The sequence below is a fragment of the Pelodiscus sinensis genome, chromosome 2 (genome assembly GCF_049634645.1).
Source record: "Pelodiscus sinensis isolate JC-2024 chromosome 2, ASM4963464v1, whole genome shotgun sequence".
In the NCBI taxonomy this organism is placed as follows: Eukaryota; Metazoa; Chordata; order Testudines; family Trionychidae; genus Pelodiscus; species Pelodiscus sinensis.
This window is the reverse complement of record NC_134712.1, coordinates 205267401-205291830: the sequence shown is the minus strand read 5'-3', so window position 1 is coordinate 205291830 and position 24430 is coordinate 205267401. Positions and strand designations below refer to the sequence as shown.

Sequence of the window (24430 nt, the reverse complement as noted above, 5' to 3'; positions counted from 1 at the left end):
TCTCTCCCACTGCTGCCCAGCCCTCTTCTCTTCATCCTCCTCATGTGTGCGGTCAGGTTTGAGCTGTGGTGAGTGCCCTGCATCAAACCGCATGGTCTGTCTGCCACCCCATTGCCAGCACACAGGAATTTGAGGATGTGTATCCCCATCTCCGAGTGCTGGGAATGGGGCTGCATCCCAACCTCTGCATCCCTGCCCATCCCAGTGCCCCCACTCCTCCATCCCCCCTCACTGCTTCCCTTCCCCATCCCATCCTAATCTGCTCCCACACTTACCCATGCCAACATACTGAAACACAGTGTCATTATGCTCCAGGAAAAATATAATACTGTAGCTGAGAACAGGGCACAGAAGTACAAATCATCAGAATGTAAATTATTAGTGCATGGACAACTAACTATTATGGTTTGGTTTACAAAAAAAAGTGTCACTTAATATCTTTCCAAATAGTAATTGTGCAGCCTGTTAGAACTGAAAACCAGTGTATCTATTAAATTAGTTAAATATTTGCTGTAAATGCCACAGCAGATGAAACAAATTCTGTGGATGAATGTGTGGAGAAGTTGCTCTTATGACTGGAGCGGACATGAACTGAGAGGAAGAGGTGATTGGATATAATTAGATGGTTATGCGTCATTATATGTCTGTATATGGCAGATATGGTGATGGCTGTCTGGGTTGCTACAGTGGGAGAGGGAGTTGTCTTTACAGAGGAGGTGAGATCTTACAAATTGCATTCCCAATTCTGCCACACACTACATAGTCTTAGCGCATTGCATTTAATATTGTTATTTATTTATATTGCAGTAATGCCTAGCAACCCCAATGGTGGATCAGGGCCCCTGTGTGTGCGGCACTGTGCAGACCAAAAGCTTTGCATTGTTTGTCAGACAGGATGCAACACTTCAACAAAACAGACAGACAGTTGGGGTGGGAGAATGAAGGAACAAAACAGAAGTCTCAGCTTGCTACTTGCCTAACCAACTTCAGACAGAAAAGAATTTGTAGGCATCACAACAGAAGACAATGAGTCCACTTTCCGAATATCTACAGGGTGTTGATCCCCACACATAAGAGGCAGCATGAAAGAAAGTGCAATGGTGACTGAGTAAGCAGAATTCTAATGGGCAATTAAGACTGCAGTCATTGGCAGTATAATGGTGGGGTTTACAATCAGATAAACTAGAAGTTCTGGGAGGAACAAAATTATGAAGGAGCTTGTGCTTGGTGTGGGGGATGGGGAGAGCCAGCAGAGCAATGCAAAGAGAGAAGTGACCTGGTCAGAGTGAGGACTCAGGAAGAGGATCCTACCAGCAGTATGTGGCATTGACTTTTTTGTGGGCTGGGAATATTGTGACTAGTGTCAAACTGTCAAGTCTAGAGAAAAGGAAGAGATTTCACAAACTGAGGTGTGAGATGAGCTGAACTCGAGGCTGGACAAACAAAAAAAAGCCAAGACTTTGCAGGTAGAAGTGGAAAGACTTGGATATAAGTCCAAAAGAGGGCTACATTGAAGATGACAAAGATTGTGGGTCCAAGAGACTGTCCATAGTGACTAAAAGCTTCAGAGGGGTAGCTGAGTTAGTCTGTAACAGGAAAAACTAAAAAAACCCAAACAAATAGTCTAGTAGCACCTTAAAGACTAACAAAAATGTAGATGGTATCATGAGCTTTCATGGGCACAACCCACTCAGGTCATCTGAAGAAGTGAGTTGTGCCCACGAAAGCTCATGATACCATCTACATTTTTGTTAGTCTTTAAGGTGCTACTAGACTTTTTGTTGGTTTTTTTTAGTTTTTTCATAGTGACTAAGAAATTGCAGATAAACAAAGGCTTTGCAGAGAGGCTTGAGGGCTTGTCCTGGTCATGTTAGGTTAGATTGCTTATCGGACTTCTACAAGGAGATATGAAAGACAGGCAAAACTGGGGGGTTAGTCAGAAGGCGACATTTATTTAACGGAGATAGATTGGAAAAACTTTAAAAAGCGCACAAGGTGGTGGGGGTCAGCAAGCCAAGCTAAGGTTCTTTGGAATGCTGTGTTTCATTATGCGCCAATGTTTTCAAGAGGAGGGAAGACATGAAGGAAAGCATAGCCTTATCTTTCAATTTCAGATGTCTTTTTACTAAGATTGTTTTATTGAGGGTTTTTTCTTTATTTTTTTTTATAAACGATTATATCTTAATGAGCTCAAATTCCATCCTAATGGTATTTAGATTTTAGTCTGGGAATAATCACATTTTAATATCTCCTTCATTCAGACTATTAGTACTCTTTTCCCCACCTTGTGTAAAAAAGCTATGAGTACACCCCTGGAACTGGAGAAACTGAGGTAGGCAGGAGGGAGGAAACGAAAGGTTTTAGGTCTGCAAAGCTAACAAAATAATTAACAGGGTATTCACTTTTCCAAACTCCTTCCTTTATTTTTCTTCATTACACAAAATAAATCACAGCACATATAAAATAGTGCAAATTCTTCCAAAATACTGCTGCTTTTCACAAGCTAGTAGTGTATGCTGTACTCACAAACCCTGACGGAGATTCCTCAGCATGGTACATCGCCAGATTGCCTCCCTTCAAATCCCTGTAACAAACTTCAAGCTGGAGAGAATGCTTTCTACAATTAACATCAAAGACCTCTTTTACATAAACAATTCTGCTCCAACACTTTCCATGAGCATGTTATTCTAACTATTCATTTTAATCATAAAAAAGCGAAAATGGTGATCTCATACATTAATAAAAGCAGTGAGATGAGGCCAAAGTCTGCATAATCTCTTGTTTTTGTTTCAAAAGCAAAGGGAGTGCATGTGAAAGAGATTTTAACAAACTTGCCACTGATCTTATTGACTCTGTTGATTGTAAGTTTCTTTTTTCTCTGCTTGGTCTGGGAGTAAATTAGCTGCTATTGGCATTTTATACCTTTGGCACCATACATAACCAAGACTAGCAAGTGTTTCCAAACTTTTTTGTGGTTTTTTTCAGAGCATCCATAGGAGAAAATGGACCATTGTGAAAAAGATCCACATGGGCAGCTAGCTGCTGTTAAAATTCCATGCATAAAAACAGCAAGAGTTGCACACAGTTTCCACTATTTTTGAAAATGAGTGTTAAAGAAAAAAATCAGTTCAGCAAATACCAGTTAGTCTGAATGGAAATTTTCAGTTTGGCAGAATTTCAGACATGGAATGGCAAAACAGAGGCAGAAAGGATTTGACATGTATTTGCTTGTGTTTCGAAATCACATCTTGGTCAGAAAAGAGGAAGCGAGAAAAGAAACAAACATCTCTAACAAAAATACAATATAAAAATGCAGTTCATATTTGGTAGCATTTTGATTTTAAACTTGCATTTTGCCATTCATGTCATGATACCTTTCATTTATTTTTTTAGAGATAGACCAGGTCAGAAAAGAATCAAATATAGGTTTTCATCACCTCAGTGTTTAAGAATGTTCACATTTTGGATTTTGGTTTGGGTTCCTCTCTAGTTATTTTGAGTTTCAAATGCTTTCTCTCAGTTTATCTTGCTGCGTTTATTTTCCTTTTTAATTTTAGAGGTTTGAGGTGTAAAATGAAAAACTTGTATTCAGCTTGAGCCAAAGAATTCTGTTTTCCAATTCTATCATGGCATGTCTGGCCCTTGTGAATGGGGCCACATTGCATTTAGAAACTATATTTTAGTTGAGTTGGATTACAGGCTTTCTGATTCACCAATAACAGATGCGCAGAAAATATGGAAATACCTGGTTTGTCATGGATTGTAGATTTGCAATGGGTAAATCATAAACATGATCAAAAGCTTCAGGGGGTAGTTTAGTTCTGGACATCCAACACTGTGGTCATCTGAAGAAGTGGGCTGTGCCCACGAAAGCTCATAATACCACCTACATGTTTTGTTAGTCTTTAAAATGCTACCAGACTATTTGTTGTTTTTTAAGTTTATTATAAACATGATGTTAGCCAACTAGGATTGTAAAGGTATAAAAATCTTTCAATGTCCCCTGTCATTTCTTGAAAGGGTGCTCTCCTTAGGAGGTGCTGGTCCAAAGCCCACTAAAGCCACCGAAAATCTTTCTGTTGTCTTCATTGAGTATTGGAGGAGGCTCTGCTAAAGAAAGCTGACTTCTCCTTTCCTGATTTGTTTCCTAGGTTGGGACACCTGAAGTTTCCAGGGGTGTACCGTGGAACCCCCACTGAGATATTCTTTCCACAAAAGAGGTACAAAAGAATTCCTACTTTAAAATATTTTCTTTTAAAAGGTGGACTTTTGAAATATTATGTTTTTCTCTGTATTTAAAAATAGCTTTTTTTGTCCTGGTGGAATCCAAGTTGTAGTACTGGAAAGGAGCTCAAGAGGTCATCTAGTCCAGTCCTCTGCACTTGTGGCAGGACTAAGTATTATCTAGGTGAGGATTTCCCACAGTGTGCTCCATGGAATCTTAGGACTCCGTGCAGTGGGCCCAGTGGCTCGGCAAGAAAATATTAATGACAATTGTATTATTATTTTGTTACTAATTTTTTTATCATTTTCTTAGAAAAAAGAATTTATAAGAAATATACAACAAATAAATATAGATTTCCATAACTTTGTCTATTTATTTGGGTACCTATGGAATTAAAAATCACAATATTTTAAGGATTCTGCTAAATTTTCAGGACTCCATAGGAGCTCTGCAGTCAAAACAATTTCGGGAAACCCTGATCTAGACCATCTGTGGTAAGTGTTTGTCTCACCTGCTCTTAAAAATTTCCAATGATGAAAATTCCACAGCCTCCCTAGGCAATTTATGCTAGTGCTCAACCACCCTGACAGGAGTTTTTCCTGTTGTCCAACCTAAACCTTATTGCAGTTACTCCAGAGACAAATATTGGATACATATTTATAGATGCAAAACCATGCAGAATACCAACAGCTTTGGCCAGCCTGTACCCTGGAACCAAAGGATGCATCTCTGGCATGGAAGTTTTTGGATCTTACAGACCTGTAGAGAAATGACTATAGAGGAAGGATAAAATGTTGTTGTTTTTTCTTGGCACTCATATCCCTCAACATTTCTTCATAGTCACCCATATCAACACATTTTTCAAACATCAAGCAGAACTGAAATTCTCCCATACAATCCACCTAGCACTAGAATAAATATGTTCACAATAAAGGTTTCCTGATCTATTCCCTATACTTTTAATAGACCAAAAGAAAGGAGAAGTATGAGGAGTCTGTGGGTACACCTACACAGCAGTGTTATTTTGGAATAACGGACTTTATTCTGAAATAACATAATTCACGACTAAACTACAAGCTTTTATTTGGACATAATGTGGGACAGAAGTGGGATTTTTCAACTGTGCTTAACTGAGTTAGCTTGTAGGATATTAGAGAGGCAAGGTGGGTGAAGTTCAAAATATATTACACCAACCACCTCATCTCTTTGGGCCCTGGTCTACACTAGTACCTGAGGGTATGTCTACACTACAAAGTTAGTTCGAACTAACGGACGTTAGTTCGAACTAACTTTCATAGGCGCTACACTAGCGCTCCGTTAGTTCGAATTTAATTCGAACTAACGGAGCGCTTAGTTTGAACTAGGTAATCCTCATTCCACGAGGATTAAGCCTAGTTCGAACTTACTAGTGCAAATTAAGAGGTGTGTAGCCCCTTAATTCGAACTAGTGGGAGGCTAGCCCACTCTGGCCAACACCAGGGAAACTCATCTGCCCCGCTCCCGGCCCCGGACCCCTTAAAGGGGCACGGGGTGGCTACGGTGCCCGTGCCAGGTGCAATCCTGCCAGCACCCAGCTAGCAGACCCTGCACCTGGCACGGCTTGAGCCACCCACCCGATGCCCCCTAGCCCTCCCCCTCTTCCCGGGACCAGGCTGGCGGCTCCCGGGAGCTTGCCCGGGACCGCAAGAGGCGGGCACCAGCCTGGCCTAGTGCGGACATCGTGGACCTCGTCCACGGCCTCCGCACTAGGCACAGGAAGGTGGCCAGCTAGGGCAGGAGAGCTGCCAGCCTGGCCACCCAGGAGCAGGTGTGCATGAAAATCAAGGGGGTCCAGTGAGACCCCCGACCCTGAGCCCTGAGCTTACAATGGCCGTCCTGGGTCAGACCAAAGGTCCATCTAGCCCAGTAGCCTGTCTGCCGACAGCGGCCAACCCTAGGGACCCTGGAGGGGATGGACCGAAGACAGTGACCAAGCCATTTGTCTCGTGCCATCCCTCTCCAGCCTTCCACAAACCTTGGGCAGGGACACCACTCCTACCCCCTGGCTAATACCACTCCATGGACCCAACCTCCATGACTTGATCTCACTTCCCTTTAAACTCTGTTCTAGTTCTAGCCTTCACAGCTTCCTGCAGCAAGGAGTTCCACAGGTTGACTCTTTGCTTTGTGAAGAACAACTTTCTGTTATTAGTTTGAAGCCTGCAACCCATTCCTTTCCTTTGGTGTCCTCTAGTCCTTCTTTATGGGAACTAATGAAGAACTTTTCTGTATGCACCGTCTCCACCCAACTCCTGCTTTTAGAGACCTCTATCCTGTCCCCCCTCCCGTCTCCTCTTTTCTAAGCTGAGACGTCCCAGTCTCTTTGGCCTCTCTTCATATGGGACCTGTTCGCAACCCCTGATCATTGTAGTTGCCCTCCCCTCTCCCACCTCCTTTTCCCAGTCTCCCCCAGTTTTGTTCAATAAAGAGAGATTCTATTTTTGGCCACACGTTTTCTTTATTTTGTACATCAGGAAGGGGGGCTAGGGAAGGGTAAGTGGAAGGAGGTGAGGGAGGAATGGGGTACGAGCCCCCGATGGGGAGGACTGGGCTGGCTCTGCGGGCTTCTGGGGGTGGAACCTCTCCTGCAGCCCCCCAATTGTCCGCTCTCCCCAGATGGCAGCCTGCGGCAAGTGCAGCCGGGCTGATGGCCGAGTGCTGTGATGTGCCGAGTGTGGGCACTCAGGGCACTCCAAGCCAGGACTGCTTTGCAAGCGGGGCACCCCTGAGAACTGTCTGTCCGGGGTGGGGGTCGGGACCCTTTAAGCGCAGCCCTCGGCTAGCCTGAGACAGCAGCTCCACGCTCTAAGTCCTCCTCTGATGCCCTGTGGGCACTGCTTCCGGCCATCCTTAAGCCTGGTTCAGGGTCCACTCTGTGTGGACATGCTAGTTCGAATTAGCAAAACGCTAATTCGAACTAGTTTTTTAGTCTGGATCCGTTAGTTCGAATTAGCTTAGTTCGAATTAACTAATTCGAACTAAGTTAGTTCGAATTAATGTTGTAGTGTAGACATACCCTTACTCTGAAATAACTCCCCCACGTTTGATTTTATAAGTGGTGCATCCATAGTACCAAGCACATTATTTTGAAATAACGGGCCGCAGAATTCAAACTCTGTACTCTTGCTTTCCACGAGGAGTAATGTTAATTCCGAAATAGTAATTTCGAAACAGCATTGGCATGGACACCCCGGTGCCACTAATTTAAACTTATTGACCTCTGGGAGGCCACCTTCCTGGGGCTCTACGTCTGAGTCAGCACATCCACATTATCAGCACTTGACTCACACTAATTTCAAGGCTCCCCTGTAGTGTGGATGCACTAGTTCAAATTTGTTAAATCAGGAGTTCTTCATTTTAATTTAGTAATTTCAAAATAGTTTCCTAGTGTAGACATGGCCTAAGTGAGTTATAAGCACATGGATACATTTTCCAAAGGCACAAGTGGGAGTTTGGTGCCTTTGAAGAATTCTTCCATGAGTCCTATTGATTTATGCCTCTAAATCAATTTGTTGCCATTGAACATCTCACCAGAAATCTTATTTTGGTGTATTTCCAAGATATTAACTCATATTGTTAGATGCTGCAACAGAAGCACCGTACAGGTAACAATTTTCCTGTGCCACCACTACTTTCTACGTTTTTTGTATGGAAATCATCAATATAAGAACTTTCTGTTTGAATTGTCACCAGTGCCAAGAATCTTTACTCAAATATTATAGCACTCTTCATCAGGTTAAAGTAAAAGAAAATTCACATTCATCCCTTTCTCTATCATATTCTAATCTATACAGCATCTCTTCCCAATTTGTAAAAGTACTCTTTTACAAATACCCTGGATTCAGACTAAATTTCCAAAGAACCTTACGTTTGCCAAATAATAACCCTACTCAGAGTATAGATCACTATCAAGGCGTCACTTGCAAAAGCAAACTCTTAAATTCATAATAGAGGAATTTGAGCTTCTGACATACATTTCACAAATACATAGAAATCAAGAATTGTTCATTCATCTTCACTCACAAATCTTAAGCACCAGAGATTGCTGCATCAGAATAACTTCTTGTGTCCATCTTCATATAATTAAGAGCTTACCTATATGATCATTTAATTCACAGGAAGCTGGGGAGTGAAGTCTTCCCTATCACAAAAACTAGGGGGTCACCAAATGAAATTAAGAGGTAGCAGATTTAGAACAAACAAAAGGAGGTTTCTTCACATAACACACAGTTAACCTGTGGAACTCCTTGCCAGAGGATGTTCTGAAGTTCAAGATTGTAACAGGGCTAAAAAAAAAAAACTAGATAAGGGCACAGAGGATAGGTCATAAATGGCTATTAGCCAAGATGGGCAGAAGTGGTGTCCCTAGCCTCTCTTTATCAGAAGTTGGGAATGGATGACAGGGGATGGATCACTGATGATTACCTTTTCTGTTCATTCCTTCTGGGGCAGCTGGCATTGGCCACTGTTGGAAGACAGGATACTGGGCTGATCCAGTATGGCTGTTCTTATGCTCTTATATTCTATGTCCTTATATGAGACAAACAGAAAGATTCCTTCTCAACACTTGGGGCCATTTATATCAGTGATATACAATCTAATCAGAGATCCCCAGGCAGTCGTTGGCAGTGGAGGAGGTGAGATAATCTCTAAATACTCTGAATAACAAAGCAATGACAACAGACATCAGTCTCTTTTGCCAGGGACCTCTTTTGGAATTCCACCTGTGTGACCTCAGTGTTAATCGTGGTGTCTGCATAGTAACCTCAGATTTCCTGAATTGCAGCCTAGTACTTTTAATTGCAATCCCTTGCTTCCACACCAAAGACAATTTAGGATTAAAGGTGAAATGTAAACCTGAAAACAAACCCAGAAGTAAAATTAAGATTAAACACAGAAAGCCTCAAAAACAGAGATGCTGCGGCACAACGCGTTATTCATCCTTTTGCGTTTAGCTGTGGGACACTGAATCCACTTTCCCTCCCTCACAGTCTTCTCACAGTCACTCTGGAGCCAAACACCTACTGGTTTGTCAACTGATCATTTCTTTGGCCTTTCATTCTTTTATTAGAATTGTATGAATGCACACTGAGTATTAGAACATAATGTACCAACAAAGCAAGAGCACGGTCTACATTTCAAACACTGCTATAGTCCCAGGATAGGAATTGCACATAAGGCTCCTGCATTTGCCAATCCGCTGGTTCACATTCACGCTAAATCACCACCCCCTGCAAGCAGCACCTGTTGTCCTCCACTATGAGTGATTGATGATGATTTAGCACAGCAGGGGTCTTTTAGTCCAGTGGCAGCAAGGTAGGAAGGCTTAAAATACGTAAAAGAAAAAAGTTATAGTGCACTACAGAGAAAGAGGCAAGAGAAGAAAAAATATGAGGAAAAATGGGATTAATGTGCCTTTTTTCTTGCTCCTGGCTTTTTCTGATTTATCCTCCTCATTTACTTAAAAAAAGAAGAAAATTAAGTAGTGGTGAATTAACAGTGTTGGAGAGTAAACTCAATTGTTAATCCACTTTGCAAGATTCCTCACATTATCCTCCACTGCTGGCCTGCTTTCACCTACAGCCAGGCCCAGCCAAAGAGTTTGCAGGTGGCATGTGGTGGTTGGCTACACCATGTGGCCAGGGGGCACCAAGACAGCGCAGCAAGCGAGCAGCTGAATGGGCGGGTGCCTGGCAGTGTGAGGCCCTGAAGGTGTGGGGCCCAAGGCAACCACCTTGCTCACCTTGCCCTAAGGCCAGGCCTACCCACAGCTTGGGATCAAAGTGACTTATTCTCCTAAATTCATCCAAGCCCTGCTTCTCTGTTGAAACTATCAAATGATGCCACCTTTGATGGTGGGTTTCTTAATCCAGAACCTGACTGCTGAGAGCTAGATTGAGTGCCTCAGCTCATTTCCTTTAGAACCTAGGCTAGCTTCAGCCATAGCCGGCCCAAGCTACGGGCTGACCGGGCTACCGCCCGGGGCGCCCCGTTGTAGGGGACACCGTGCGGGATTGCCGGGCCGGGCGGGGGCAAGGCTGTGCGTGCACTGGGCGCTGGGGGCGGAGCCCTGGGGGCGCCGCGTGCCCGGGGCTGGGGCTGCGCATGCGCCGCGCTCCCAGGGGCGGCGCTGCGCTCCTGGGGCCCAAGGCGCATGAATGGCTCAGCCAGGCCCTGGCTTCTGCCAAAGAATTTGTATTGATCTCACATTCTCTATCATGTGATCTAGAAAAGGAGTGCCTCCATGTCTCAACTATTTAGGGCATGTCTTCACACACCAGGCCAGAGATCGATATTCCAGCAGTTGATTTAGAGAGTCTAGTAAGCAGAGGCAGCCCATGTGTATAGGCCAACTCGGCCGTCGCCTCGGGCACCGCATTAAACGGGGCGCCCAATGATGACGTCACGCCATTGAGGCCTTGGAGGCGGGGGCGCCGATTGTGCATTCCACCTGAGGCGCCAGCTGCTGGCAGCCCGTCTCGGGCCGCTCCTGCTAGTAAGACCCATAAATCGAATGCTGAGGGCAGCTCCAGCCAGTGCCTATACTCCTCACAGTCGTGAACCGTAAGGGATGCTGATGAGAGTGTTTGCTACCGCTGACCTCCCACTGTATGGACATCACCAACGCTGACTTACTGTAAGCTGATTTTCCAGGTCTAGTGTGAACCTGGCCTTAGTGCATATTGTCTGAGTTTATTTTCCTTTAAACTAGTCATTGCATCACATGAGAACTCTGTTCTACCATATTCATGTAGAATGCACGGTAAAAATTATCTTAAACAGGTGAAATTGGCAGGCTGCTGCAATGCTTTGATATCTAAGGCTCGATTTAGAGCTGTTGCATGTGTTTAACTCTGAATTCCCTTGTCCCTGTCCATTTGTGGTTCCTCTTAAACCAGACTTTAGAACTTAACCCATTCACAGTCAGTATTTATTCGATACTCTAAATCAATTAGAGTGAGATTTGCTACATTATCCTCCTATCCTCTTCTTTCTCTGTGTTAAGGGACCCTCACCCGTCCACAGCCACTCAACATCACAACTGTTGTATACATTCCTTTACCAGCCCTCCTGGAACGGTACTGTGACTCTGTGCTGTTGCCCAGGATTTGTGCCTACCAGAGGATTGCTCTGGAGGAGGATTGCATGGATTGACTTGGTGCAACCCTTTTAAATGCAACAGGTTAGACCAGTGGTCCCCAATGTTTCAGGGTTGCCTGAGGCCTAGGGGTGGGGCCGCTCATGCGCCGCGCATATGGGGGCGGGGCCGCTAACGGGCCACGTATCTGGGGGCGGGGCCGCTAACGGGCCACGTACCTGGGGGCGTCGCCAAGTATGCGCTGTACGCTTGAGGCCGGCATCAGCATGTGCTGCGACACTGGGCAGGGGCCGTCCAGGCGCCGCGTGCCCGGGGCCAGCACCAGCATGCGCCGCGACCCCAGGGCAGGGGCTACCCATGAGCCCAGGGCTGGCATCTGCCGCGTGCCTGGGGGGGTGGGGCCAGCCCAGATTGCTCCACAGGCTCACATAAATGGCCCAGCGAGCGCCATGGTGCCCGCGGGCACCGCATTTGGGACCACTGGGTTAGACCATCCACACAGCAACACCGGTGTCAACAGAAACACTTTTGGTGCTTTCTGCACACAGCACATCTTATATCTGCTCTTGGACAGTGAATTCCAAGATTTATGAAGTGTCTGTTCCTAGTGAGCAGTGGCTAGAATCTGGAATTTTATGATTAATTTCCAAATACAGGTTGGACCTCCCAAAACCAGGACTCCCTCATCCAGCAACATTTGTGGTCCAGCAGGACCATGGGTGTTTCTGGACCAGGGAGTCCTGGCTGGGAGCCCTAGTGGCAAGAGGGCTGGCGGCTCAGAGCCCAGTGGAGCTGGGGCTGAGATGAGCACAAGATCCCCGGTAGCACAGCAGGGGCTGTGGCAGCCCCAGTAGCAGGGCTGCAGATGTGGCAGTCATGGCAGCAGTGGTAACTAGACCGTGGCAGCTCCAATAGTGAGGCTGGGGCCAGGGCAGTCCAGGCTGCTGGGGCTGCAGCAGCACAGCAGCCTGCGGGGGAGGGGTTGGGACCGGCAGTAGGAAGGGAAGGTGGTAGTAGGAAACATCCTCTGGTCTGGCAAATTCCCTTGTTCGGGACCAGTTAGGTCCTGAGTATGCCAGACCAGAGAGGTCCAACCTGTACAACAAACAGCAATGCAGGTTGGAATCAGCAGGATTGGTCAAACTGGTACAGCTGCAAGTGTTTTGGCTTCCTGCATACATGGGAGAGAAACCATTGTAGACCACACCATTTCATTCAGAACTGAAGAAAAGATTTATTCGCAGCTGTTGCAGTAAATCAACATAGCCAATACTTGTAAAATGACTAGGACTTATTTTGGAAAGACTAGATACTGTATGCACCATATTCCAATCAATGGTTTTTGTCTCTCGGAAAGGTTTATTATAGTACAGCAATAATATTTATATGTATCAGTTAACCCTTTATTCTGTCAATAGCCCTCTCTGCCACTTTGGCTGTAGTAATGTGGTAGGCCAAGAACTTTACAGATAATTTGTTTTAATGCCCAAATGTTTGCTCCTTTACACTGTGCTGTCATTTTGCTGCTCTGAGCATGAATGCAACACATCCATCTTCACTTCTAAAATCAATAGATAAATCTGCAGCTAAAGACTAAAAAGTTTGAATAGATGGTGTTATTGACTGAGGTCAGTGTTGCATGTAATATGATGTTTATTAATAGAGCATAGTAATTGTTGGACGAATCAAATCATTCATCTCAAGCAATTGTAAGGAAGTCAAGGAGTTTAGCAGTTCACTCCATGGACAGTGACGGGTTGGGTGTGATCAGAACTAATTTTGTCCACTCCCCTCTATTTTGGGAGGCAAGACAAGCTCAGAGCATGGCATTTATTAGTTTCACTGGCCACATCCTGTATATGAGGATATGGAAAGTTAGCAGATGGAGACCCTGCTCTTGAATTCAGGTTGTGAAACACAAGGTCAGTGGCTAATATAATCCAGTGTAATTATACATTATTTAATTAGCCATCAATAGTAATTTTTAAGTCACCAAGACTAATTGTCCTGTTGTGACTTTAATTTCCACATGGATGGCAATTTGAATCAACTCAAGCTCTCTTGGCTAGCATAACAATCATGGGACTGTTTCTGGTCTAACTCAGATTTTTGAGGCACTCTAGCTCCTGAGGTGAGATTAGAGATAAGAGGGTTGGAAAATGTACCCTTTTCATGGATAAACCATAACTAAGTTTGTATGGAAGCCAAGAATCACCTTTCCTGTGGGGGTGATAGTTGTTGGTCGGGTCTGGGCCTTTACTGTAGCCTTTTTGTACCACTGACGTATGAAAAAGGACCATAAGATGTCTTAAAAGAGAAAAAAGGAAAAATTTAATCTCCCTCTCTCCCTCACACAAGTCTTTTCTCTGAGGAGAAGAATGTAGCAAGAGCTACCTGTGGCAGATGCTAATCACAATGTCTCATATATTATCAGGAAGTGCTCAAACATGGTGCTGGATATGGCATAAGGATCTGAATTGAGCAAGAACTGTTTGAAAGATTTCAAATTTGAAAATTTCACCGAACATTTTTGCATTAGATTTGAAATTTCATCAAAAAATGAGGGAAATATTTTAATGAAAAATTATGGAGGAATATTTTAGCCAACAGTAGGAACTGTATATATTGCTATCTCGTTAAAATGCAGCACGGATAAGAGAAAAGGATAGGATGTGGCAGTATCTGGTTTGGGAGTAAAATTGTAGAGTCCTGTTTTCTTTTTACATTCTGCTTGAGCTTCTGGGATAAATGTGCACTTTAGTTGGATATTACATATATACCTCTCTTTAGGAACATTACGCAAGTTAAATAAATTCATAAAATAAATTTAAGGATTACATGTAATGCAGTTAAGGTTATTCTCCTACTATATACTCTTGCTCAAAGTGAGAACTAAGTGGGTCTAATGTAATGATATTTATTTGATTTTTGACTCACAGAATTTTTCACCATCCTTACATGTATCCTAGAAGTGTTAATCTGGGATAAGGCTTTGGTAGGACCTACCATTTATATATGGTGGTAGTGGTGGTGCTGTTATTAAGGTCCATTCAACATTCAAGCAATTTTTAGGACATTGCATACTCTAAGATAGCATCTGACAAGAAAGAACCCAGGTGCACATTCTTAGATGTTTATTAAATTTACCTGTGTCTGTGGTGTTCAGTTATACATTGGCAATCGTGACTGTGTTTGTTTGATGGGAGATTTTCAGGCCTAAGTCATATTTGGAACTTCAAAAACTGTAACCCACAAAACAGCTTCATTAGATGCTAATATGTCATACAGTGATTAGATTTTCAGTAAGCCTGCTGAGTGTTTTAGATAAAAATTGGGTGCCTACTGTTGCTGAGTTTCCAACTGATATTTTCAGATGCTCAGCATCTCTGAAAAGCCATCTTTTTTCTTAAATATGGATTTGGTTGACTAGTTATTAACATTTTCGCTTAAGCAACCATTTATTTATTCATCTGACAGAGGAGGAAGGTCTGAAGTAAAGCTGACAAAAACAGAGAAGTTGGTTCCAGGGTAGTTGTAGCTTTGTTAGTCCCAGGAAGAACAACTCTGTGCATCTCAAAAGATTGTTTCTCTCAGCAACCGAAGTTGGCCCAATAGAAGATATTACCTCATTCATCTTGTCTCTCTCATAAGACAGAGAAAGCATTTGAATGACAATCCAGAGGTATGATTTTGTTCCTATTTCTATCCCTGGACAAATTCAAAGGAACACAGTCACAGAGAGGCACAATTGCAAGGTCTGGGGGAACACAGTTCTCATTTTGGAGTGGAGAGAGAACACAAGGAGGAGTTGGAGGGGCAGGGACTCCATCACCATGGAAACTGATGAGAAGTGACCATGTTTTCTGCCAAATGTAATTCTTAAATAAGAATAAATAAGGTTACAAAGGAACAGCTCTGTAAAGGTGCTTAAAGATGCAGATGGACACATAGAACATATCTACACTGGGAAGTTATTTCAAAAATAACAAGCAGAGCATCCGTAATAACAAGCCAGTTATTTCAAAATAATAACTCCTGCTTGTGAAGAGGCATAAGCATAAGCTTATTTCAAAATAGTTATTTTGGGAGTTATTATTTCGAAATAATTTATTTTGAAATAACCTGGTAGTGTAGACATAGCCTTAGAAGTATTTGCGAAAGTGCCTAGTTCCATTGGAAGTAAGATGCCTAGACACTTTTTAACAGTTAAGATTTTAAATGGGATTTTATATCCCTAACATGGAGCCATATTCTTTATTGCTGGTCTGTTCCCTTTGTGCCACCTGAACACCATGTACAACCCATTTTCTGCTGAAAATAATCAATGCAAAAAAAAAATCAATTGTATGCTGAGATACTCATCATATATTACCACAATAAATTATTTTGATTAAAAATTATTACAAATTTCATTATAAAGAGAAATAGTTATGGCACAGTACTTAAAAACCTTCACATTAATAAATTTTAAAATTAGCCCAAAGGGTTGGATTTTGGACTAATCTACATGTGACATAAAAAATTGTGTCAACAACCTTATCATCAAAGGTATGTAATAACAAATATCAGCTCAAATCCATTCATCATCTCAGTAATCACATTAAGAGATTTCTGCTAGAGGAAGGATTCATAAAATGATTAACAGGATTTCTGTATAAATGGTCATATTTATGTTTCTGAACCAATTGCTACAATGAGATGAATGGGGCAATTGAGTAATCTCAAAGTTCTCTTTCACCCTAACCCAAGGCTCAGGAAACAACACTGAAATGGTTTACATGTACAGGTAGTTCACTTTAGCTAGGTCTTCTTTGCAATAATGAAATTAAATTTAAATGAAATTAATTTAAAAATTAAATCTTATACTAATAAACTTATGATTGAGAGTTAATATTTTTTATCATTGAACACTTTTCCCTATAATGACTGTGATATGGACGGAAATTGGTATGAACATTTATATTAGTAAAAAAACAACAACCATGATTGGACTTGAAGTCATGTTTGAATTTGGATTATTCCTCAACTGTGACAAAATCTGTCTTAAAAATCTGGACTTTTTAAGAAATCAAAAGTTGGAAACATGGGGAAGAGGGAAGGAGGGTCTTGATTCTTATAAACCAATTCAGATGTATTTACAAATTCTCAGAAAAATAATTCTGAACTTAGCATATGGGACAGCTTTTATTTACAAGGTATTTAGACGACTAAAGATACACATAGACATCTTCAAACATACCACAGTGAATAAATCTTACCACGCCTGTCTGTATCTTTAGCTGCCTAAAGACATTTGAAAATCTGTCTCTAAATTCTGGAGGACAGAATTTAGAGACATCTATACATGAAAAAGAAGTTTAATCATTCCTTTGGAGGCTTGGTCCAAGTCCTCTAAATAAGTAGAAAGACACACACTCCCTCCATTGACTTCAGTGGGGATGAATCAGATCCAAAGTACAAATCTGAATTCATCTTAAACTGTAGCACTTTTACAGTGGCATCCTCTTCACGTGAGTGCTTGTAAATGCCTTTAATACATCCACAGCACTGTGAGGGCATTACATTTGAGGAGGCACTTTTGACAAAAATCTTCACAACTTACCCCAAAAAATTGCCAAATGAAGCTGCCAAAGGAGAGGAAATATTATTTGTGCTTCAAATTATCACAGTGGTTCAACTATAAGAACTGAAGAGCCACTTTGAAAGTTATATTTTAGTATTAATTACTTTTAGAATGTTCCTCCCATTCCTTCAAGTTGTTTTTCCAACAAAGAAATGCCTGTGAAAGGTCACTATATGTAACGTACAACTGTAACTCCTTGGCAAACATTCCAGGGAATTAGCTGTGGTAGGCCTCCTGAACTATGCAGGCACATAAACAGCATCATGAGGTTCTTAAGATCAATAACAGAGATTTTGTTTGAGCATTATCATCTCACTTGTGGTGGATCATAAGGACGTTAAGATAAGGACATTGTGTGAGACTGCAGAAGTTTAACTCCTGTTAATAAAAGTCCATCTTTAAAAAAACAAATACAGTTATATAGTAATTCAAACACAAGGTAAGTGATTTATGTCTCAAAATAGAGAAGACTTTCAGATAACATCAGATGCGTGGAGAAGGCTTCATTATTGTTGAATTATCTAGATGGTATGTCTGGGTGAAGTATTTTTAGCTATAACATTAGTGATAATGGGGCCTCAGAGGGGTAGCCATGTTAGTCTGTAACTAAAAAAATTATAAAACAATAATGGTCCTTCAGCACCTTAGAGACTAACAAAAATGTATTAATAGTATCATGAGCTTTTGTGGGCACAACCCACTTCTTCAGATGACAAATATGGAGCATGGGGCCCTGAGTTTTAAATATAAAGCAGAAAAAGAGGAAAGAGGGGGAGGACAAAGAAAGGTGTGTGTGAGAAGTCCCATGAATCATTAACAATCTACAGCCTATCCTGAAGAAAGATCCCTCACTCTCTCAGGCATTGGGGGACAGGCCAATCCTTGCCTACAGACAACCCTCTAACCTGAAACAAATTATTTGCAGCTACCATACATCACACCTCAAACTCAAGAAAACATCCCTGCAGTAAACCCCAGTACCAATTTTGTCCACACATCTACACAATCGACATAATCACAGGACCTAACCACATAAGTCACCACATCAGAGGCTCATAAAACTGCACATTCACCAATGTGATCTATGCCATCTAGTGCCAGCAGTGCCCCTCTGCCATGTATATTAGCCAAACTGGACAGTCTCTATGACAAACGCTTAATGGGCACAAAACAGATATTCAAAATGATAACACACAGAATACTGTTGGGGAACTTTTTAACTTGCTTGGGCACTCATTAGTGGATTTAAAGGGTGCTGTTCTCTTACAAAACAATTTCAGGAATCATCTAGAGAGAAAATCTGCAGAACTAGCCTTCATATGCAAATTTGATAATATCTCACAGGGCCTGAACAAAGAAAGACATGAACTGGACGAGCCATTATATTTAAAACCCAAATGACATTAAAAGCTAAGTTTCAGGCACTTACAGCCTACTCTATTAGCCTCATTTAACACGGACACTTTAATTGACATTTTTTCCCCCTTTCTTTCTCCTAATTCTCTCCCCACTTCTTCTGATTTATATGTCAAACTCTGGGTCTCTTGATCCATATTTGCCATCTGAAAAAGTGGGTTGTGCCCATGAAAGCTCATGATACTATTTGTATTTTTTGTTATTTTTTCTAAGTTGCTACAGGACCATTGTTGTTTTATAAGTTTTTTCAGACACAACATTATGGGAATTGCATAATCCTTTCATGTTTACCTCCTGATGCAAAGCCATAGAAAGCCTATGAGAGTTTTTCACTTGACTTCAATCAGGTTCTTAATACACTGTGACTGCAAGATATGGAGGAAAAATCCTCATTTATAAAATTATTTGCAGTCCCATTACGTTTTTCATATATAACAAAGTGCATATTTTCTTGAGAGCACATTGTCTTGTTTCTATGTAGACTCTAGGCAGGTGTTCCCAAGCTACAATTCATGTACCACTCCTGATACTTTTAAGCTTGTTGTGAAATGAATTAATAGAACTTCAGGTTTGGTTTTTGTTTGTTTGTTTGTTTGTTTTTATGAAGTGTTGGTAGACAGAGCAATAAAGGACTGCATCTTGCATTCATAGATTTTCTTTTAATCTAAAATTATCCAGCACTGGCAGTAGGTGGGCAGGGTTGCTTGTTTTAAGCTAAACTGAAATAGAAAATATATTCTTTATGAGAATGATTAAACTTTAATGGTAATTAATAATTAGGTATAGAGGATTCAACAATGTTTTTGTAAGTTTCATACTGTGTCTAATTCATGCTGCATTTTTTTATTTTCATAAAAACACGAGTTAAAGATGAGGAGATCAGCCTTAGTTTTGTTAATTCATCTGAAGTAGTGGATTTTGCCACGAAAGTTCATGATTTTATACATTTATTTTTGTTAGTCGCTATGTGCCACAAGACTACTCATTTTTAATAGTTGTTTTTAATTGTCATTAGCCATAATGATCTGAAGCAAATCTACAACTTTGCCCCCTTTGTAACAGACATTATGATGCACAGAGATGCTCACATTGAGAAAGCAGTACAAGAACAAATTGTTCTACTGAGGGTGGGGAAGCAGGGGAAAGGGCTAAAATGGGACTGATGGATACTGATTCCTCTTCTTTGTCAGACTGCTTGTCTGATCGTTGCATTTCATCAGGTCACTGTAAGTACATTTCTGTTCAAGCAGCTGGCATTTCAGGAAATTCTTCATATAGTGAGGCTTTCTGCTGTAGTCCCAAATACAATGATGTAGCCCCTCTTGATCATTCCATCTCTAGACCTGCGACCTCCAGTGCAGAAGGGAGTTAATTAAAACAATACTGTATAATGCAGGGCTGTTCTGAACCAAGCGTAGGGGCTCGATTGGTAGGAGCATGCGTGAGAGTAACTTACATTTCTTACAGGTACTATCCTATCGTAACCCTCTCACCTAGGCAAGAAGTAAAAACTGGAAACTGAAGAGGATTTGTAATGCAAAATATATGTAATTAAAGCAATAACTCTGATTTTCTGTTTTTAATGCAGTTTCATTCCTATTGGAGTGTGTGCAGGTGTGGGGAGTCTCAGGGCAGGGGGCTGAACGTGTGTAGAGGACATTGGAGTCAGGGCAGAGGGTACGTGTGAGGTACAGGGGATGGAGGCAGCTCAGGGCAGGGTATACAAGTGTGGGCACAAGGTGCAGGAACTAGCAGGGGAGTCTAGCGTACCCCAAGAAATATAAGACTCCTAAAAAGAGCACAGTAAACTGGAAGGGTTGAAAAGCTCTAAAGAGCACTCCCCTGGCCAACTCTTGCCACAGTGCAGTCAGCTCTTGCTGGAGCGATTCACTGGAGCGCACTCCCTTATTTTCACCTCTGGGTGGGAGACATGCACAGACTTCAGGGTCATTCTCTAAGCTTATTTGCCATAACTTGTCTAACAGGGTGACAATGTTAGGGATTTAACAGTGTCAGAAAAACTGTGTTGTGATGTCGGTCAGCTTAGTGTCAGCATTACATGATTTAGCAGATGTCTTGGATCTGGTCATTGCTCTGTGCTCTCAATTATACTAGCAATTTCCAGTTGTATTTCAGGAGTAGCATTGCCTAGTAGGATGTAGAAAAGCATCCTGTAATATAGTAATTAGGCAGTGATAAGAACAGGCCTCACTTCTTTGCATAAACGGATTGTGCCCACACAGGACAGTATTCAGCTGAAGTGTCGCAAAGTGCCAGGGTTTCTGATTGCAGAGTAGACAGGATGTAACCAGCGTGCATAGACGGTGAGTTTGTATGCTAACCTTGACTTTAATTTTTCTGGTGTAGACTCAAACAGAGAGCGTGGACTGAGAGTAAGACCAAGCTACACAGGACTGACGGAATAAGTGAGTTTCGTCCCAAGCCAGCGAATGCTGAGTTTATGTTTGGCCACTCTGTTTTTGAGCTGGAATGCACAGACTGGCATCTTTGCTGAGTTTGCATGCAGTTGGTTGGCTGCATAGTCTAGGATAGGGCTACTCAATACGCAGTCTGTGGACCACATATGGCCCGCGGCCTGTTTGTTTGTGGCCCGTGATGCAGTTTGGGTTTATGTGGGGCTCAACACAGGGCCCGCAGGTGGGAGCCAAAACAAAAAATTAGTCAATATAATTGTCTTCTGTTAATATGTGTTTTAGTAGTTAAATTCCTGGTCTGTCATTGCTCATTAAAAATGCTGTCATATACGTGGAAATCGGGTAAATATTACATTTTATTAAGATCAGTAGAACTGACTTAAATGGAGCCTGTGTGTTGTGTAGTCTTGCCTTAATCTTTGTATTCATGCCCATCAGTGTGAGTACGTCTATACTACATGGCTCCGTCGACAGAGCCATGTAGATTTGTTTATTGGACAAAGGGAAATAAAGCGGCGATTTAAATAATCGCCGCTTCATTTAAATTTACATGGCTGCCGCGCTGAGCCGACAAACAGCTGATCAGCTGTTTGTCCGCTCAGCGCGCTAGTCTGGACGCTCCCCTGCTGACATCAAAGCCTTTTGTTGGCAGCCCCGTTATTCCTCGTGGGATGAGGTTTACCGGGGCTGCCGACAAAGGGCTTTGATGTCGGCAGGGGAGCGTCCAGACTAGCGCGCTGAGCGGACAAACAGCTGATCAGCTGTTTGTCGGCTAAGCGCGGCAGCCATGTAAATTTAAATGAAGCGGCGATTATTTAAATCGCCGCTTTATTTCCCTTTGCCTACAACCCTCATCTACATGGCTCTGTCGATGGAGCCATGTAGTCTTGACACAGCCTGTGAAAGAAACTATTTGCATATTTTGCATATATATTTGCATATATATATATGCAACCACACTGAAGTTGAGGCCCTCTGCATGGGCTGTGAGTATCACTTTGGGCCCCCAGGGCTTCCAAAGTTGAGTAGCCCTGGTCAAGGATGTTCAGTGCATTCACAAGAGTACTTTCTCATATGCCAAACATCTTGTGCTATTTGGTGATTCACAGATCATTTGCACCTTGTGCTTCCCTGGGCATTTGTGTAAATCATGATGTCATCAGATTGGAGTTTGTTTTCATGAACTCTCATGCTGATTGACTTTTTGCTCCACACCCTCCTGCTTGTCACTCATAGTCCCCCACCACCCTTCCTTTGTCTCTCTGTCTAGCTAATCTCTTCCTAATATAACTCCACTGACATTTCTATAAAAAAAAGAAAAAACAATCAAGCTGCAGAACATGACAACTACGGCCGTCACACTGTGTGCTCTGCTTGTATTTTCTGTCCTGTTCCCTTACCCTTTGTCTGTCCCACCTATGTCGATTACAAGCATTTGGGGGAGGAGATGGGCTCTTCTTCTATGTTTGCACAGTACCTAACACAGTGGGGCTCTGTTCTCAGCTGGTCCCTAAGCACTATTATAATATGCATGATTAACAATAAAAATAAATCTGTGACTCATCAGCAGCACCAAGTGCTTTTTGGTTTTTACAACAGCATCATTTATAGTCCCTTCCCCCATGAACCATTCAACCACTGGGTCACTGCCAGTATAAATTAGAGCAGCATTAACGCTGCTCTCTTAAAGCTACTCACTCATTCCATCAGTCCTGTGTAACTTGGTCTTACTCTCAATCCACAATCTCCATTAGAGTCCACATTAAACAAAAATTAAAGCCAAGGTTACCATACAAACCCACTGTCTCAGCGAGCTGGTTACATCCTGTCCACTCTGTGATCAGAAACACTGGCACTTTTTGACACCTCAGCTGAATACTGTCCAGTGTGGACACAATCCCTTTAGGCAAAGAAGCTAGGCTCTGTAATTAACACCACCTGCTTAATTCCAAGAGGCCATTCTAGCAGTTGAGCAATATGAGGCCTTGAAAATGCTGAGACTGGTTCATTACCAACAAGTAATGTAGCAAGCAAGCAGAGTTATAGACAAAGAGATCTTTCTTGAGCTTGCGTACGAGCTAGTGTTACATGCTGGGAAGGCTGTGTTTGTCTGGTAGCCACCAATTTGTACACACAAGGCCCTGATGTCACAGCAAATCAGATTCCTTCTGGAATGTGATTCTCTCTCTAGTTTTACTTTTCATAGGATGCATTAAAAAGGAACCCTAGGTTTACAATTGTGTAACTGGCTGATGATCTATTGAGAAACCTTCATCACATAGCCTGCAAGGAGACTACAATCTACCATCAGGGTTATATATACTTGTGTCAAGTGTGTAAAACCCAACCCAATGATAAAGTGTCTTTCCTGAGCTGACAGGCAGGTGAGAATCTGTCCGTAACACTGAGTTATAAGAAACATAAGAAGTTGGGAATCAGAATACAATAGGGTACATTATGTTTTAATTTGGCATCAGGGGTTTAAGAATGGGTCTTTTCCTGAAACTCAGAGACTGGCATTGTTAGAAGACTGTGTGTTTCAGCTACAGAAGGATAAGCTCTGGCATGTACTAACCAACCCAAAAGTTAGTTATAATGCAATTCTGATGTTTTTCTTTCCATTCTTGTTGAATGAATGGTCTTGTTTAATGTGTAGGACTCCTTGTGGACACTAGCTTTTGTTCACTTCTGTACACTCACCAAGTCACCTTAGGAAAGAAAAAATGGATGCAAGTTGGATCTTGTAAAAGATTCTGGTTCGCTAAGGAAGAAGCAGGTTTGAATTGAGGACATTTCTCCTTTCACGTTTGTGCTAATATTTTTGCACAGCCAGCCAAGACAAATTGTTCTTGGCATTTTCTCTCCCCCCACTCCCGTTAGCTTTGGGATGGCTGCCATCCAATGCAACACTTCCATTTCTTGGAGGACACCAAGAAAGAAACTGATCTCTACACACTGTGGCGAGCACCCATTCAATTGTAGGGCCAACTCTTACTCCCTTCTCTGCAATTGCAGAGGGCGACAGATGCAGTCAAACTAGTGCAGCTTCATGGGGGATAGAGAGGGCAGGTTATGTACAGCCTGCACAGGGCAACTGAAACCCCTTCATGCTACGGTGTGCTGCTCCATAGGGATTCCCCTGAAGTCTGCATTGTGAGGTATGGAAAGAAACAACAACAGGGCTTGTGGAATCACTACATGCATCCTAAGCAACTTCTTTCATTGGGAGCAATGAACCTGACTAGAAGAAGACGGGGTTGTAGAAGAAGCAGGGCTCACCTTCACATTGGGTGTGGAGGGAATTCCTTATTCCTCTTGCTTGGTCAAAGGTAAAATAATAAAGAGATTGATATGGAAACCCCTAGGAAAGAAATACATGGTGAGTGATCAGTGACAAGAGTTAACAATAATAAAATAAATAATAATATCATTAATAAAATGATGATAAAATAATAAAATAATAACAATAATAATTAATAAAAACAAAAGCCACAACCACAAGAAAGCCCTGTGTAAATATGTTACTCTGCGCCTGTCTAAACTGGCAGCGAGTATTTGCGCAAGAACACTGACTTTGTACTGTACAAAATCAG

General features: G+C 42.1%; 1 long non-coding RNA gene across 1 annotated transcript in view; it reads right to left on the bottom strand.

Moving 5' to 3' along the window:
* Nucleotides 1-23289: 23289 nt before the first annotated feature.
* Nucleotides 23290-24430, bottom strand: part of LOC102463361 (uncharacterized) — a 41639-nt gene continuing 40498 nt past the window's right edge. The window contains exons 2-3 of the long non-coding RNA XR_012901097.1: nt 24117-24198; nt 23290-23545 (exon numbers count right to left, since the gene is read on the bottom strand). This is a non-coding gene — a long non-coding RNA (uncharacterized LOC102463361). The remainder of the gene's footprint in view (nt 23546-24116; nt 24199-24430) is intronic.